Raw genomic sequence first — 18,514 nt, 5'->3', positions numbered from 1 at the left:
GATGAGATGCTTTAGTCCAGGGGGGGCAGAAAGACTGTTGACTCCTTAAATTCGGATGGGGCATAATGCCTTGCAAACCTCCAACTTTGCCCACATGTTGGCTCTGGGTATGTAGGGTTCTGGGTGAACCTACAACTCCTACATATCCCCACAATCAGAAGCATCTAGCAAATACAACAGTTTATGGCTTTTGTAAATCTACCATAGATAGAAGTTACAGATGAAAACGTAGACACAAATGGCTGTTTTTTTCAACTCAATTTCATTTTTTTTTATTTCAACTGTTTCTTTCTATTGGGAAACCTTGAAGGATCAACACATGACCCATTGCTGAAATTGGAGTTTATAGCATTCTGGGATCCACCATTGGCTTCACACCCATTTCTAGCACTAACAGGAAGGAGGTTGAAAGCTCACAAAATAGGAATAATTGGCTATGTCCCAGTAAACCACCAAAACTGTGTTGAAACATTTGGTTTTCTGTTCCGTGTCTGCCTGTTCCTGAAAGCTGGCAAAATGGTGATTATAGCACTGCAAAACCTTTATTGATGCAATTTGCAGGGAAAAAAAAAATGCTTTATACGCAGCACTTTTCCCCATTTTTCCCCTAAAAAACGAACTTAGCTGTATTTTGGCTAATTTCTCAGTCCCCTCCAGGGGAATCCACAAACCCTGGGTACCTTCAGAATCCCCAGGACTTTGGGAAAAAAAAGGACTCAAATTTAGTGTGGATACCTTATGTGGACAAAACGTTATAGAGGTCTAGGTGCAAACTACCCTAAAGATCCAAAAAAAGGCTTTAGCACTGGGGGGAGGACTAGCAGCCAAAGGGTTAAGTAAAAGTTTTGTTTATATACAATTGTTATGATGCTTTTTCTCATATCAGAACAAAATGTAACACTGAATTGTCTTTCTTCTCATTATACATGATGTCTCATAATGTCTTCCTTCTCGTCTTGTTCCTGTGAGGTTTCAATTTTATGTGATGTCTTCACTCAATTCAAGACTACCCTACAGCCCTGTGAAGTTCATGTGTTGTCATCGTCATCTTACGGTGTCACCACCCTCCTTCTCGTTTTTGTGTTTTTTTCAGTATGTTTCTCAGTCATCATTCGGATGACTTGTACTGTCTTTTTGTTCTCTGCTTTGCTATTTCTTTATTCATGTTTCTCTCTGTAGTTACATACCATAACTTCTTCTTTCCTGTCCCCCACCCTATTACTCCTTTATCCCTTAATTTCCTTATTGAACAAAACTTTGATTCCCTCCACTACTTGATTCTTATTCTTCTTAATCGTATTACTGTAGACATATTATTTGTGCATGCTACTATTCCGATAATCCATTCTGGGTTACCCCATGGAATATTAAAGGGTTAGGTAACCCCCATCTAGCATCAATGGGTGTTATCCCATTTAGTTAAATTAAAAACAGATATTGCATTACCCCTGGAAACACACCTTTCTGAACCAGAGGTTACCAAGTTGAAGAGATGTTGGGTAGGTGATGTGTTTGCTTCCCATGCTGTAGGAAAAAAAATGAGTATTGATTCTTTGCCATAAAAACTTAAATGTTACAGCTATTAGCTAAGAGACTGATTACAAGAGTTGCTGGATTATTGTTAAACGTCTTGTTGATAAAATACCTTTAACTATTTTTAACATATATGGTCCAGTCCCAGTTGACAATACTTTTTGGACCAACATCTCTGCTAAATTACTTTCATGTACTGATGAATATGTCATTTTTGGTGGTGACTGCAATCAAATCCATGATGCTATTCTGGATAGAAACTCAAGTTTACTCACACTAAAATGAATTTACAATTCAAATTCGCCATCCAACACAAATCATTAGTTGACATTTGGAGGTTATGACACCCAGATGTCCGGGAATACACTTTTTACTCAGCCCCCCATCACACACAATCCCACATAGATTATATCTTTCTCAGTAAATCATTAACTCTACAGGTACTTCAATCTGAAATAGGATCAAATTTAATCTCAAACTATGCACCAGTATACGTTGTCCTTGATTTTATACCCTTCTTACCACATGCAGGTAGGTAGCGGTTCAGCAGTTCACAACTGATAAGCTCACATCCACATTTGAAGTATATGCTGCAGATTTTTTTTGCTATTAATTCAACACCAGATTCTTCTTTTGCAATAATTTGTGACTCCGTTAAAGCAGCAGAAAGAGGTTTTATAATAAGTTATGTTTCACACAAGAAACAATCACTGGAAGCCCAATCTAAACAATTACTTGATCAAATTAAAAACATTTAATATACCTATTAACACCCCCAAAAAATGAGACTTCTCCACAGAATTTCATCAATGCTGAAATTCACTTTTAACAGATTGACTACAAACGCCACCTCCTCTTACTTATTAAAAAGCAGTGCGCATTATTATGGAGATCAAAACAGAATGGGGAAATTGCTTGCAAATTACTTAAAAGTCAGAAGAGACTGAACTAAAATAGAGTCTTTACATTCAAATACAGGGACTCTCTTTAAAGGATATTCTAAATTAATTTGTTACTTTTATAAAAATCTATATACCCTGGAAACTCAACCATTGCAACTTACAGACCTGATTGAATATTTTAAAAACACTGCAGGCCAGGTCCTCTCTGGACCGGAAACAAGCATCCTGGGACCCTATCTCACAAGATATTGATTTTGATCCACTTGAAGTAGATATCTCACTTTCAGAAATCACTCATGGTGTTTCTCTGTTACATAGAGGGAAAACTCCTGTGCCTGATGGCTTTAATATTGAATTTTACCATCATTTTGCAAAACCTTTTTTTCTGTCAATCCCTCACTTCTATTTAATTCATTTGTCTCTGATGGTGCCTCTCAAGGTTCTTTCCAAGAAGCCATGATTTGTCTGATTCCAAAGGATAATTAAGATCTGTCACAAATGGAAGAGTTATAGTCCTATCTCTTTCGTTAATGCTGATTGCAAAATGTTTGCAAAGATTTTAGCACTATGCAGAAACCCTATTTGACCTAATCTCATAGGTCCTGAACAATCATGTTTTGTTAATTGGCCTCCGATAATGTTCGAGTCTTTTTCAATGTCTTAAACAAGGCCTCTACATTGGACCAACCTATCACTGCTATAACTTTGGATGCTGAAAAAGCTTTTGATAGGGTCATTTGGAAGTTTATGTTTCAGGCTTTGAAATTGATTGGTTTCCCACCCACGTTCATTGCTTTAATCTCCTTGTTATACACTGGCTATAAAGCTGCAATTTTTGTTAATGGTACACTCCTACTCCCACCGACCACGCACGCAACATAGGATTCATCTTGGACTTGTCATTATTCATGACCCAGCAAGTCAATGCCATCACCTCCTCCTGCTTCAACACCCTCCTCATGCTCCAAATGGTCTACAAATGGATACCCACAGAAACCAGAAGAACAGTCACCCAAGCCCTCGTAAGCAGCAAAGTGGACTATGGCAATACCCTCGACGCAGGAACCACGGCCAAACTCGAGAAGAGGCTGTAACACATTCAGAACGCCTCAGCACTCCTCATCCTGGACATCCCCCGCCACTGTCACATCAAAGATCAATTGAAAAACCTGCACTGGCTCCCAGTAAACAAGAGAATCACCTTCCAACTCCTCACCCATGCTCACAAAGCACTGCACAACAACGGACCTGAAAACATCAACAGATGGCTCTCCTTCTCCACCCCAACCCAGCATCTCCGCTCCGCCAACCTCACCATCGCAACCGTCCCACGTGTCCGCAGAACTACAACTGCTGGCAGATCATTCTCGCACCTCGCCGCCAAAACGTGGAACACTCTTCCCACCCACCTGTGCCAGACCAAAGACCTTCTTACCTTCAGGAAACTTCTCAAGACCTGGCTGTTAGAGCAGTAGCAGCACCTCCCTCTTTCTCCCCCCCATCCTCAGTGACTTGAGACCCTCACGGGTGAGTAGTGCAATTTACAAATTCCTGATTGAATGATTCTTAATCCAGAGGAGTACACAAATGTTGTCCAGTATCACCTCTTTTGTTTATTATTGCACTTGAACCTTTTCTAACCAAAATTGGACACGATGCATGCATTTCAGGTTTTCAAACAGGCCCTCACCAAATAAAAATGACAGTTTATGCTGAGGACATTCTACATTGCTCCAATCCTACAGCTTATTTTCCACCGCTTCTTGAACAAATTTCTACCTTTTCTCATCTATCAGGCTATCGGTTCAATACTGATAAATGTGTAGTAATACCTTTAAATATCTTATGTATTAAACAACTTTTTGACCAATCAGATTTTGCTTGGCAGCCCTCCAAAATAAAGTATTTGGGATTATGATTTACTCAAACAACTAAAGAAACTTTAAAACTGAATTTTGAATGCATTATCAAAACACTGTATGATAGTATTGCTTGGTAGCACCCACTCTTTCTTTCTTGGTGGGGTAGAATTGAGTCTCTTAAAATGATGCTCGATATTATAGTTATTGCTTTGATTCCTGTCCAAATCCCTGGCAATTATTTTAAGAAAATAGACTCTATTTTATCAAACTTTCTCTGGAAAGGCAAATCTCATCTGATAGCCTTGTCCATGTTAAGAAAGAATAAATCAAATAGAGGCCTGAAATTCCCTGATTTAAAAAAATTCATTACGGTTTCTCTATAAAGCAAGCAGCAAGATGGCTTCCTTCAGATCTACCAGTACATCCTCCTTTATGGCTGCAATTTGAAAAATCCCTTAATATCCCTTTTGAATTTAAAGAAATCCTTGCTTTTACAACTCCTATTTCTCAATCACACTCTCCTATTAGTTACCATTCCTGCAAGATCCTGAGATGCCTCCTTCCATCAGCATAAACCTTGATTAATACTTATCAGCAACAACCTACTTGGCTTAATAAGTCTTAACAAATTAAAAATTGTTCTCTATATTGAAAAACCTGGTGAGCCAAAGGTTTGAGCTGGATGTCACATCTTTCAGAAATGATCAACTTGTATCCTTTACTGATCTTCAAACTACATTTCTTTTACCATCAACATCCCAAACGCAATATGAACTCCTTTGTACTTCTATTTACTATATTTCCACTTTGCCATCTACATCACTCTCTCCCTCCGTATCCACTGTACTGTTTCAGTAATGCACAATAACCCATCAGCATCCACTATTTATAAATCTTTACAAATAACTTCAAACAGAGATTAATCTATGTAGGTAGCTGGCTCTGTATAGACAATCTCAAAGTGAGAAATAGTGTGTACAGAGTCCAGGGGTTCCCCTTAGAGGTTGAAAGTGGCAATAATAGATAATACTAATGCTCTATTTGTGGTAGTGTGGTTGAGCAGTAGGCTTATCAGAGGGAAGTGTTAAGCATTTGTTGTACACACACAGGCAATAAATGGGAGCACACACTCATAACTTAACTCCAGGCCAATAGGTTTTTATAAAGAAAAATATTATTTTCTTAATTTATTTTAGAACCTCAAAATTCAGACATCAGGTAAGTACATAAAGTGTAAGGTACTTGGCATAGGTAAATATAGAACTTTGAATAAAAACAGTAATGTGCACAGTTTCGCATTAAATGGCAATAAACTATTTTAAAAGTGGACACTGCAAAATTCAACAGTTCCTAGGGGGGGTAAGTAAAGGTTAGTTTGTCAGGTAAATAAAGCACTTACTAGTTCAGTTTCCGGGGCATAGGCAGCCCACCGTTGGGGAATCAAGTTAACCTCAAACACCCAGCATCAGCAACACAGAGCCGGTCAGGTGCAGAGGTCAAAGAGGGGCCCAAATAACATAGGCACCTATGGAGACTAGGGTTGCTCTGGTCTCAGTCTGCTGGCAAGTAAGCCCTCTGGGAGCAGACCAGGGGGTGTTTTGTAGAGCATTAGGGGGGGTCCCAAACAGGCACACAAAATACACCCTCAGCGGCACAGGGGGGGCCGGGTGCAGTGTGCAAACAAAGCATTGGGTTTTGTATTAGAATCAATGGAGGGACCAGGGGGTCACTCTGGCGATGCAGACAGGGCACAGGGGGGTTTCTCGGGCCAGCCACCCACGGGGAAAAGATGAGGGCCCCCGCTGGTCACTCCTGCACTGGTAGTTCTTTTTTCCCGGACCTGGGGGCTGCTGGTGCAGTGCTTCTTCCAGGTGTCGGGTTCTTTGTTACTGGCCAGTCACGGTCAGGGGGATCCTCTGGATTCTCTCTGCAGGCTTTGTCATGGGGGTGCAGGGAGGTCGTCTCAGGGTGGACACGTCATTGGAGTCACCTGGGGGTCCTCTCTGCGGTGTTGGTTTCCCTGAACATGGGCCGGGGGCGTCGGGTGCAGAGTGTTGGGGACTCACACTTCAGGAGTGAGGTGGGAGTCCTTTAAAGATGGTTGTTTCTTTGTTGCTTTAGGCAGAGCCACTGTCCAATGGAGTTTCTTGGTCCTCTGGGTTTGCAAGGCAGTCCTCTGAGTCATCAGAGTTCGCTGGGCCTGCTGGATGTGTCGCTGTTGCAGGTTCTTTGAATCTTGAGACAGGCCGGTAGGGCTGGGGCCAAACCAGTTGTCGTCTCCTTCTCTGCTGGGTTTTCAGGTCAGCAGTCCTTCTTCTCGTTAGGTCATCAGGAATCTGGTTTCCTGGGTTCAGGGTCACCCCTAAATACTGAATTTAGGGGTGTGTTAAGGTACAGGGCAGTAGCCAATGGCTACTGTCCTTGAGAGTGGCTACACCCTCCTTGTGCTCCATCCCTTTGGGGAGGGAAGCACATCCCTATCCCTAGTGGACTAAATCCTCCATAACAAGATGGAGGTTTTTCCAAGGAGGGGGTCACTTCAGCTCTGGTCACCTCAGGGGTGGACCTGGCTGAAGGGGTGGCTCCTTGTTTTTCTCATTATCTCCCCAGACTTGCCACCAAAGATAGAGGCTGTGTCCAGGAGACAGCCATCTCCATTGGCTGGAGTGCCCTGGGGCATTGTAACACAAAGCCTGAGACTTTGAGGCTCACTGCTAGGTGTTACAGTTCCTGCAGGGGGAGGTGTGAAGCACCTCCACCCAGTGCATGCTTTGTTTCTGGCCCCAGAAAGCACAAAGGCTCTCACCCCAGGGGGTCAGAAACTTGTCTGTCAGTGGCAGGCTGGCACAGACCAGTCAGACCTGCACTGAAGGATTGGGTAAAATACAGGGGGCATCTCTAAGATGTCCTCTGTGTGCATTTTTTAATAAATCGAGCACTGGCGTCAGTGTGTGTTTATTATTCTGAGAAGTTTGATACCAAACTTTCCAGTGTTCAGAGTAGCCATTATGGAACTATGGAGTTTGTTTTCACAAACTCCCAGATCACATATTTAATATGGCCACACTGTACTTACAATGTCTAAGAATAGACTTAGACACTGTAGGGGCATATTGCTCATGCAGCTATGCCCTCGCCCATAATATAGTGCACCCTGTCTTAGGGCTTTAAGGCCTGGTTTTGTGTGCATGGCATCCTGAGGGGGATGCCATGTCGACTTTGCCTTTTTCTCCCCACCAACATACACAATCTGCAATGGCAGTGTGCATGTGTTAGGTGAGGTCCCTTAGGGTGGCACAACACATGCTGCAGCTCTTAGGGACCTTTTCTGGTCAGAGGGCCCTTGGTACCACTGGTACCTTTTACAAGGGACTTATCTGTGTGTAAGAGGTGTGCCAATTGTGGGAACAATGGTACATTTTTCGTGAAAGAACACTGGTGCTAGGGCCTTGTTCGCAGGATCCCAGCACACTCTCAAGTCAAGTCAGCATCAATATCAGGCAAAAGGTGGGGGGGTAACTGCAACAAGGAGCCATTTTCCTACAATCTAAAACTGAATTAGCCTGGTAAAAAGATTTAAAAGAATGTCGGCACACTATTATCTGGGATAAGATATGGCTTAACCTTTACAAAACAATGAGAGCTGCAAAAGCTACCCAACTGCTTTATTTATCGTCATCTCTTATTCACCCCTGTGACCCTAAAATCCTTATTTCCTTCTGCAAAGCCCTCTTGCTGATCTTGTCCATGCTCATTTGCTGAATTAAAACATGTGTTTTGAAATGTCCTCTTATTCACCAATTTGCTATTCCATTTTCCCTATCTTATATCTTTTTGGGTAGTTTAGCACCTCAGTGGCCTCACATAACCCTGCATCATAAGTTGATAGATTTATTATTGGCTGTTGCTTTCCTTTTAATCACATCAAACTGGAAATAGAATTTAGAAAGTAACTTTAAAATCCTGGTGAAATGCCATTTATTTTCATCGCAGACTAGATACCAACTATGGCTCTTCTATATCTTTAGCTATAAAGAGAGATCTTTTATGGCTTCCACTAACAACATATTTGTCCCGCTCCCCCTCTCCTGTCAAGAAAGTTACTACAAAGTTAGATGAAGTAAGAAAACCACATGAAGTTACCCTACTGCTTTCACTATACTGCTAGAGGTTATTTACGATTCATAAATGTATTTACATGAAGTTTTAATTTTGTCTTTTTGATAATGTCTACAGTTCTTTGATGTTATCATTTTGCATATGGCTGTGCCCAAACTGGGGTGGCATTGTGATTTTAAAAAATGATGGATTTAGCCCAGCTCTGTCACTGGGGGGGGGTAAATGTTTTTTCTGTTGCTATAGTCACCCTAAGTGGGAAAGGTATACCCGGACATGGGTCCTGTGCTCACTGTGCCACTGGATTCAAGCTAGCCTGGCTGATGAGGGGTGATAGCCTGAAACTGGATCCTGGATGCTTGTTTCTGGTTCAGGGAGGAACCTGGCCTTGCAGCTTGGGCTTAGTTATTCCCATGGGGAGCAGGGTCAAGACTGATTTGATTATGGTTGGGTTCAACCAGGGTTGGCAAGGAGAGCAAATAAATGATGGATTTCGCCCATATCTGTATCTGGGGCTAAGTGTTTCACAATGTTCAGCACTACGTCAATCATCTTTTGTGTTGCTGTACTAGACTTGTATTTACCGCCTGCCGTCATTATTGCGTATTTTATAACTACTTGGTACAATATTTTTTTTGAATGAATTGTGATTCTATTAAAATTGATAGTGACAAAAACTCTGTATCATTATTCACTATTCCCCTCCCAGAGCTAGCAAATAAAACTGTATATTGTAAAGGTGTACGTTATGTGAAGCGATTTGATCTTAAACTGCTATTTTCATATCTTACATAGTTGCTTTCACCTGTCTCTCTCACTGCATCTGTGCTCCTCCTCTGTGCTTCCAGCTATATTGTTCATCTGAGCTCAATGCTCATGGTTCTCACAAGTGCCTTACTGAGACTGCATGAACCTTGCTTGACCTACTTGAAGGACTGTTCCTTGTTCCGGTGCACTTTTTTTTACTCATTGGACCCTATTTATGAGAAATGACACACAACTGTGCTAGCGCAGTTGTGTGTCATTTTTTTAATGCAAGCTAACGCCATTCCCTAACACCATCTGTGTGCCATATTCATGAAATGACACATGAAGTCTCTAAGGAATGGCTAGTGTCTCAAAAAAAGATGCTAGCCGGTGAGGGATGGCATTAGGGGAAATGGCGCTACAGGGTCAAAAATGACAGTAGGCTCATGAGTGGCAAAAATTCTGCCGCTAGTCAGCCTAGCATAATTTTTTGACGCACAAGCAACTAAAAATGACTCCTGTCTAAGTATAGACAGGAATCATTACCACAAACTCAATTCTCACCACAGGGGACCAGTGTCCCTAGGGCAAGCCCATCATACCCAGTGCCAGCCAGGGGCCACATATATGTGGCCCCCAGTGGCACATTACACACATACACATGCACTTACCTACAACTTACCTGTGATGGGCTCCCTCCTCCTGTTGTGTCCCTGTGGTGTGGGTGGTGGTGATGCTGGGGGTTGGGGTGGACATCTTTGTGCCCATTCCATGGTGTTTCCCTATGAAAGCCTGATCAGACCAGGCGTTAAATAATGAAGCTAATCAGGCTTAGCAATATTATTTAGGCCAGCCTCCTAGTTGCACGTTGTTTCTGTGTCGGGTGTTAAATATGGCGCTGGGGGGCTAGCGACATTTTTAGGAAGGGAACACTTACCTTGCATTTCATTGACTCAAGGTGGGTTGGTGCTTCCTAGAAATGGTGCTAACCCCAATATTTTGACGCTAGACAGGTCTAGCATCAAAATATAAATATGGAGTTAAGTTAGTGCCGCTTTAGCGGCAAAATAAATAACGCTAAGGCAATGCTAAGTCTCCATAAATATGGGTCATTGTTTCTTGGTTTTCCAGATCCTATTGTGATGCTATTGCTCCACTGTTCTCTTATGGGATATCTAAATGTGTCCTGAATTCCACCATTCCTTCTTCTATCTGCATACTTTTAGTCCTGTTATAATTCGTATTTCACAATTCCTCTTGGGCTATATGCATGCTTCCAGTCCTGTCCTTGTTTGTATTCCAGATACTTTGCCCTGCTTTCTCGTATTCCTAATTCTAATTGCATAGTTCCAATCCTTGCCCCGTATACTTTCCTTTCGTAGTTTCCTGTGACACTTTTATTTTCTTAGTTAGTTCAGTTCCTTTGTGTAGTCTTTCTGTATGATGTCGTGTTTTCCTTTTTCTCTGGTTCATCTAGTCATGCCTTTCTCTATCTTCATTTCATTTGTAGTTCATAATGTTCCATTCCCCATTTCTAAGAATGCAGTCCTTCCATTCCTGAGCTGTTTCTAAATTCTGTCTATTTTCTCCATTGCCTTTGTCTGCTCTTTTTTTGTTAAAACCTTAGTTATTTTTTACCAGAATGTGCCATTGAGTTTTGAGGGTTGGTGCCTCATACACAGAGCAAAACTTAGGGCCTGATTTAGATCTTGGTGGAGGAGAATACCCCATCACAAATGTGACGGCTATCCCATCCTCCATATTGTGATCCCTTTATATTCTATGAAGATCATAAATCGTCAGACGAGATATTCGTCACGTTTGTGACGGAGGATTCGATCCGTCAAGATCTAAATCAGGCCCTTTGTGTTTTTCTACCATAAGTGTGTTTTTGTGTTTCCCAGACTCTGTAAGAGTAACTGTTCTGTGGCTTATTGTCCTCTCTTTTCAATCACAGACAATTTCCTATGGAGCATAACACCAATCATGTATGGTAGTTTGTCATTTGTTCCTTGCTTTGTACTTTTCGATTGTCTTCACATTATTTATTGACCTCTGTATGTGTTGGCTTTCTAGTTTTATGTTTTGTAGGCATTACCCAGTTTCTTTCTAGTACTAGGTCTAGTACTCAGGTCCCCGTCTGCACCAATATGCCCCCGATTCTAGCACCTGTCCTAGCCTCCTCATTCCAGGTTTCAAGCACTCCCGTCCTCTTGAATGTGCTGGTCAATGCAGACAGCAAGCTCTCCCTTTAGTGATTTACGTCCTTGCTTCAGCAAGGGTCCGAACAAAAAAGGGAGTGACACTGGAAAGGGTTAATTTATTTTTTTATTTGGGCATCCCATGCAATGCAAATTTGAAACAGGGATCTCACCTGGCCACTAAACTTGCTGATTTGGCCAAAAATAATTCTGGTACAGCTTTGAAAGATACACAGAGGTAATCAAACATTAACTTAGGTATGATTGCCTCCAAGAATGTAGCAGCGGTGTCATGTAGACCACATGCGTGACATTAGATCAAAACTATCTTATTTGAATTGAGGAAAATAGATGATTGTTCCACACTTTGGGTCTAGCCCTATCTACTCTGACTTTCTCTTTCCATCAAGAGGTGTAGTTGGACTGTATGAAGCATACATTGTGGGCATCTACCCACACACAGAGCTTAGGAGAGTCATTTTAGTTGACATAACTAGATTGAAAAATGCAAGTGCAATTCTTTGCTGGAAATGCACATAGCAACCATTGCAGAAAACAAGCTCCAGTGATTTCTATCTTCGTGATGTGATTTTACCATCTCATGAGAAATAGATTGTGAATGTATTAAATTCACTTTCCACCCAAGAATGGTGGAATGACTGAATTGCAAACTTCGCCATTGAAGGCTCATGCTATAATGAAGACAGTCATTGAGATGGAGCAATATTTAGGGTGCGTTTTTAACCTAGTAAATAGAAAGCTTTTTGGTTTAGTTTTGAATTGGATTGCTGTCTGAATTACCGAGCCTTATTCAGGATACATTATCTGACAAAAACATTCCATGTGTTAGCATTTCATTTCAGATGTGTATGAACTTTTCTGACTTATTTGAATACCCCAGAAATCTAACTATAGGTCGGCGTTAGGACCCTTCCAATAGAGAACTTTTTTCTAACCAGTTTTTGTGCAAAGATTTTGTTTTAAACATGTTCTTATAGCAAGGGCTCATTTAGGTTAATACATCATGCAGCTGGTTTGATTAGATGCGTATTTGAATTAGCTGAAAGGTTTTTTTTGACTGTATATAACGGGATCTTTTATTATGAGAAAATTATAGCAATTGTTTGGAAGATGTGCAATTCGTATATATATTTGTAACACGATGTAGCTCTCTTCGTTTTTATGTTCATTTGCCAAAATAAACTGTTTTGACTGAATCACTGACTAAGATTTTTCATTGGCTAAGTCAGTTTTAATAATTTCTTAAACCAGTAATCCTGGTGGTGATTTGCTAAGTGGTTAATCCTGGTTTAGGGCCGCCTTTTTGGTGTCCTATCACTGGCTTTCCTGGTTTAGGAACATCGGAGCTGATTTACAAGCCCCTTGCGCCGCTGGTGCGTCACTTTTTATGTGGGAAAAAGTGAGGTACCGGCGGCTCAAGGCGCTTGTAAATACGCCCCATCTTTCCTCAAAGAAGACAGCTTCACAACCGTCTTAAGCTAGGGGAAAGTCCCTTGGTTAAGACAGTCTAAACTCGGTCTTGAGCCAAGGAAACCTTTGGTAAATCATGCGTTTTAAGTATTTTTTAATGCATTCTTTCTGTACATTCCTGCTCATCCATTGAACCACTGCGCTCCTGTTGCAGATGCATGTGATCTTTGAAAAACTACACAGCTGAGAGAGCAGACTGGGATTTGATCGTGCCTGTTGCTCGGTTATGCACTGGCACAGCGGTGAGGTTTATTCCACTACAATGACATGAGATTTCTATCTCGTGCTTCCTGACTTGATGACCGTGTGTCGGGCATCTGGTGATTGGCTGGAGAGCCGAGCACTAGACCCGAGCCAGTGATTAACAGGAAGGCACTAGTAACGGTTACCACCACCATCTGAGGAAGAGTGGAAAATGTCTGATCTGCAGCCACAACATTCTTTCCCTAATGGGACCTTTAGGGGACACCATTTTCCACCTTGCTTAGCAGGTTGTGGAAGTGCCCAGGGCCCAGACACGACTTCACCCGCCCCTGACCTCACATTCCCTCCACAAGAAGAGTTCACGCTGAGGAAGTCACCCTGTGGAAGAAGGGTGACCAGAACAGGAAAACAATGAGCCGGCCTGATTCCGTCACGTGACTAGTAGTTTTCCATAACAGAACATTATCCCTTACGTTAAATGTTTTTTTCTGCTCTGATTTACTCTTAACAATAACAAGAAATTGTGTGCATGTGACTGATATTTTATGGGTTGCTTAGATTACCATGTAGAAACTTTTTTGCAGTAATTTTAGGAAAGTGCTCACTAGGAAAGGCCTGATGCCTCGAAATTATTTTACACGATACAAACGGACACCGAGATGCTCAAAATGTATTGGATGTGATAATCCCATATTACAAGATTGGTCTGCAAAATTGGGCATAACATGCAGGTTGTGTTGTGGTAAGCACAGGGTCGGACTGGGAACCCAAAGCAGCCCTGGCAAATTTTGTCAGACCAGTCCCCATAGGGTGCATAGCGAGCGAGCCTGACCCTACAGTGGGGAAAAATGGCAAAAACGGTACATTCTATAACACATTTTTCATTATGTACTCCATTTTATTGGTGTTTTGTAACCACAGTAAGTGACAACCTCACAGTGCACCAGGATACAGCAATCTTTATTGGGGCTCTTCGATGATTCCTTCACCATCGCCATTAAACAGGACCTCTTATTTCTCCAGAGCCCCTCTCTTGCTTGCATTACGTTTATTTTACAGTGCCTCTCTTACCAGCATAAGGTGTTGGAGCACTTTATGTCGCACACACATACATAGACAATCAGTTTTAGAAAATGTTACATAAGACAAAAGGGACTACAAGATGTAGAATTCACGTCATCCATACTGGTAGGACATTTTTAAGAGTATTTGGTGTGGGTAAGCATAAACTAAGGATTCAGAACGTAACACATTGGTTAGCGTTCACATTACTAATAATTTATTTCTATGCAAACAACCCCTTTTTAGCAAAATTAGGATAATCAAAGACTAGGAAAAAACATAAGTTACTAACCTGTACCATGTAGTTTGCATGTAGTTATTTGATGGCAGATCATAGGTCACTGTTTTAGATCATGATTGTTACTTGTGAACTGCACACTAATAAAAATATCTCTGTGACAAAAGCAATATCCCACTGAGCATTGCACATAAAATACTGTTCTATTATCTGCATAGTACATGTTTTTGCAGCAGGCATAATAACCCTCTGTGCTACCTTACATGAGTCAAAACTGCACTAGACAATACTCCATCTCTCTCCAGCAGGTGCATTAATCACCAGAGGTATCTTGGCACTTTTATTGTTCCCTGAAAACTTTTGGATATACAAGGAACTCTGCTGTCATTTTCAAACTGCTGCAGTATTTCAAAACCACCCCCCAAGTCACAAAAGTGATCCCCCACCATTCCAGCCTCCCAGGGAAATGCGCAATGCTTGTTACGGACAGTCTAGCCTTTGGTAAGCTGCTAAATTCGAATGCCTACTGGCGTAACAATAGCTCATGCAGTGCCTGGGATGCCCAAGCCCTAGGGGTCCCCCCTCAGCACAGTAAACTGCACACGTGGCAGTCCCCTGCCTGAGAGCTCCTGACTGGGTTGTGGGGGCCCTCGATGTACTTTGCATGGGGCCACCCCACGTTTTGTTACACCAATGCCCTGCTATCTTCAGGGCATTTTTCTCTGGTAAATATTGTCACTTTTGACCTGTAAATTCAGGGGCTCTGAATTTTATCTCACTTAGCATGTACAGGTTACGATAGGATCTGAAAAATGTATAATTTTGGTATGCGCTGTAACAGAAGTTATTATATGGACTACGCGTAATGAGGGCCTGTGTCTGCAGCAATGCAGATATGGCTTTTCTTTGTGAAAATGAGTATGTTTGTTAGAGTCATGTCATCTCTACAGTTTTCTAAATAAAATCAGTAACTAATAGCAGCTATTAATGCTCACATTTTTTTTCTGATTTACATTATGTGATTGGATGCAATCATTTCCAATACTGGTTCACGGACCAGAGCACTATTCAACACACTAATACAACACAGATAAGATCAAGCTATAATTAAATTACAAGGGGCAGACATTCTCCTAAACATAAATTCATACAAAGATCTACAAAAATCATACCACCCTCTTAATACTGTAGGTAGTAAATTTCGTACGTTAATTAACTTTAAGAAACTCGGTTGTTGGTTGACTGGGGTGTGAACCCTGATCAAGCAGCAACCACAATCCTTGTCAGGGTGATACCAATATGTATTAAGAAGGAAGGTTTGGGTCTGGCAAATGTTTACCTTGGCAAGTCGAAGTGGCAGCTTAAAACTGCACACACACAGACTGCAATGGAAGGCCTGAGACAAGTTTAAAGTGCAACTTAAGTGGGTGGCACAATCAGTGCTGTAGGCCCACTAGTAGAATTTAATTACAGGCTCTTGGCACAGATAGTGACACTTCACTAGGGACTTACAAGTACATTAAATATGTCAATTATATATAAGCCAATCTGACATGTTTTAAGGAGAAAGCCCAAGCGCTTTAGCATTGGTTAGCAGTGGCAAAGTGCGAAGAGTCCTAAGGCCACTAAAAACGAACTCAGCAAAAACAGGAGGTCTGAAGGCAAAAGGTTAAGGGGGAAATCATGCCAAGGATGCAAGGTCTAACACTAACTAAAAGCTAACTAAAACAAGCATCAGCAAAGCAAATAGTCCCATTTTTAATGTACTAACTCATGTAAACAAAAGCATTTACACATGCTTTACATGTACCGCATGCACATATGTACAAATGCTTTCTATAACATTAAAGCCTGCCCTATTTGGTTCGTGAACACTGGAAAAAAAGTAGCTAAGAAGCATTGCTTTCTTCATGAGTGCACATAGGAGATTGAATACTGAGACTACCACTGCCGAAATAACAATATGCCAGGTAAGAACAAAGGCAAATGCAATGTCTTGGGTAAATCATGGTTACGTTTAGGGATATCGGTAGTAGTAAGTAGGAGGTAGTCTGAGGCTTAGGTTTAGGATTACTGTTAGAGGGATAGGGCTTGAAGAAGGACTGGGGTAAGAGGTTGGTTTGCACTTTGACTAGGCTTTGTTTAATCATACTATTAGGGCAAAACTTTGGGTTAGATAAAGAGTTAGTGAGTAGGATTAAAGTAAGAAGAAACGTAGCCTTCAGTGAACTAGTAGGCTCAGTCTTATGCTAATGTTATGGTTAGGTTTTGGCCTAGGTATAGGGTTAGGTTTACGGTTATGGTAAGCTTTAGGGTTACAGATGAGAATAGATTTAGGTTTAGAGCAAGGTTCGGTAACCGCTTTTGTAACTTGGCTTTGAACAGCAGTTGGTATACTTCCTTTACTTGAGGTATTGGTATTTGCAATAGTTTTAATTTTGATCTAGTCCATCCTATTCAGGAAAAAGCTTGATGCAGTTCCAATCTTTGTAGTGATGAACATCACTCCCTGGAAGCATTTCGTCAGCCTCTTAGTTAACATGGCGTCCTTAGTGCACCACCTGCTCCAGTGTGATACAATCAACTTCTGGGTTTGCATCGCCTCTCGTACCTTTGTCCTCATAAGGCAAGCTGCTGCATTTCTACCTGTGCCTTTGCAGCCACTTCACAGCCAGTGGCATAGCTTCGGGGCGGGTGTTTGGGGTGTTATACCCCCCTAACAAATGGGTTTTCTTGTAATTTATTAGTTGGGTACAGGTGCTTTCAGTCTGAGGTGTCTGTTGGATTTCACCAGGAATTTCTACATACATACGGACAAAAAAGCACACATTCTCTCTCCCTCTCGGTTTTGAAAGTGCTCAAAATTATTGGTTATTTTACAAAATATTGTTTTCCCTTACTTAGTGCCCTTACCAATCCGCATTTCTCTCCCTTTCCACTGCCCCTTTAGCCTCTCGCATGTGCCCTGCTTGTCTGGAATGTAAGTTGACATTACATGCCAGCGTAATTGTTGGGAAATCTGAAGCTCACACTTCCCAATCTTACTGACCAAGCTACGTCCCTGTTCATATCTGTGCTTAGAGAACATCTATTGTCATGTCATAATCATGTATTTTTTCATGGCCAGATTAAGGCAATCTGTCTCTTCCTTCTATTTAGGTGTAAATGAATATTAGCCAATATGTCTCTGGGACCCTGTACAGTGAGCCAGGCAGATTTAGTAGATTCTTTGTCACACGTGAATACACAATTGGATTTTAAAATATTATACTTAAGTTTGTCTACGTGCATCATCTAGATGCAAATACATTAATCTGTGCATATAAGATTTTGAATAAAATAACTTACATGGACTTGGATTAAGGTATAGTATTGTATTGTGCTGCACTGTATTTCTAGCATGTGCATAATTATTCTTACCACCGATGGGCGGAAGGTTTTTCAGAGTGTTTGGTAAAAGCCCAGACATTTGTTTTTTTATGTTTCTTTATTGGTTGCCTCCTCCTTTGTGGTGTTTGTTGGCAAGAGGTCCTGTGGTGTTCAATTTCAGTGGAATTTGATGTGTTCAGGACGTGTAATTAACCATGTCATTCAGGGTCAGATGTACAAAGCATTTTTACGTTCGCAAACGGCCCGATGCTGGTTTTTCAAATGTACAAAGTGCAATTCGGTAACATGTTACTGAATCACATTTTGCATTTGCGATTCAGTATTTGGAAGGGCTGTGTTTAAGGTGCCCCTTCCAAATACTGAATCTGTGTGGTCTGTATTACTGTTTTGCGACCAAATTCTCGTCGCAAAACAATAATGCTTTACCAGCAGTTTAAAATTGGTAGTAACCCATACACAAAGGGCAAGGGGGTCCAGCTTCAAAACATGCTATTACCCCAAGTAGTGATCATTAGGCACATGTTTCAATTAGCATCAATAAATGTCACCTTCCTATACTTTAAAAAGAACTACAGGTTTTGAAATGTATTTCCATCACAAACAATATGGTCAGCCCAAGCCCCTAGTTTGTTTAATTTCAGTGTCTCTTCATCACAAACACAAATTCAAAAATACAAATAACTAACTACTTGACATCTCTTTCCATTGGCTATTCCCCCGAAGGCAGAAGTTGTTCTTCCATGTCTACAGTCTCTACAGTTTTCTGGA

This window comes from Pleurodeles waltl, chromosome 5, assembly GCF_031143425.1.
Source record: "Pleurodeles waltl isolate 20211129_DDA chromosome 5, aPleWal1.hap1.20221129, whole genome shotgun sequence".
In the NCBI taxonomy this organism is placed as follows: domain Eukaryota; kingdom Metazoa; phylum Chordata; class Amphibia; order Caudata; family Salamandridae; genus Pleurodeles; species Pleurodeles waltl.
This window is presented reverse-complemented; position numbering follows the sequence as displayed.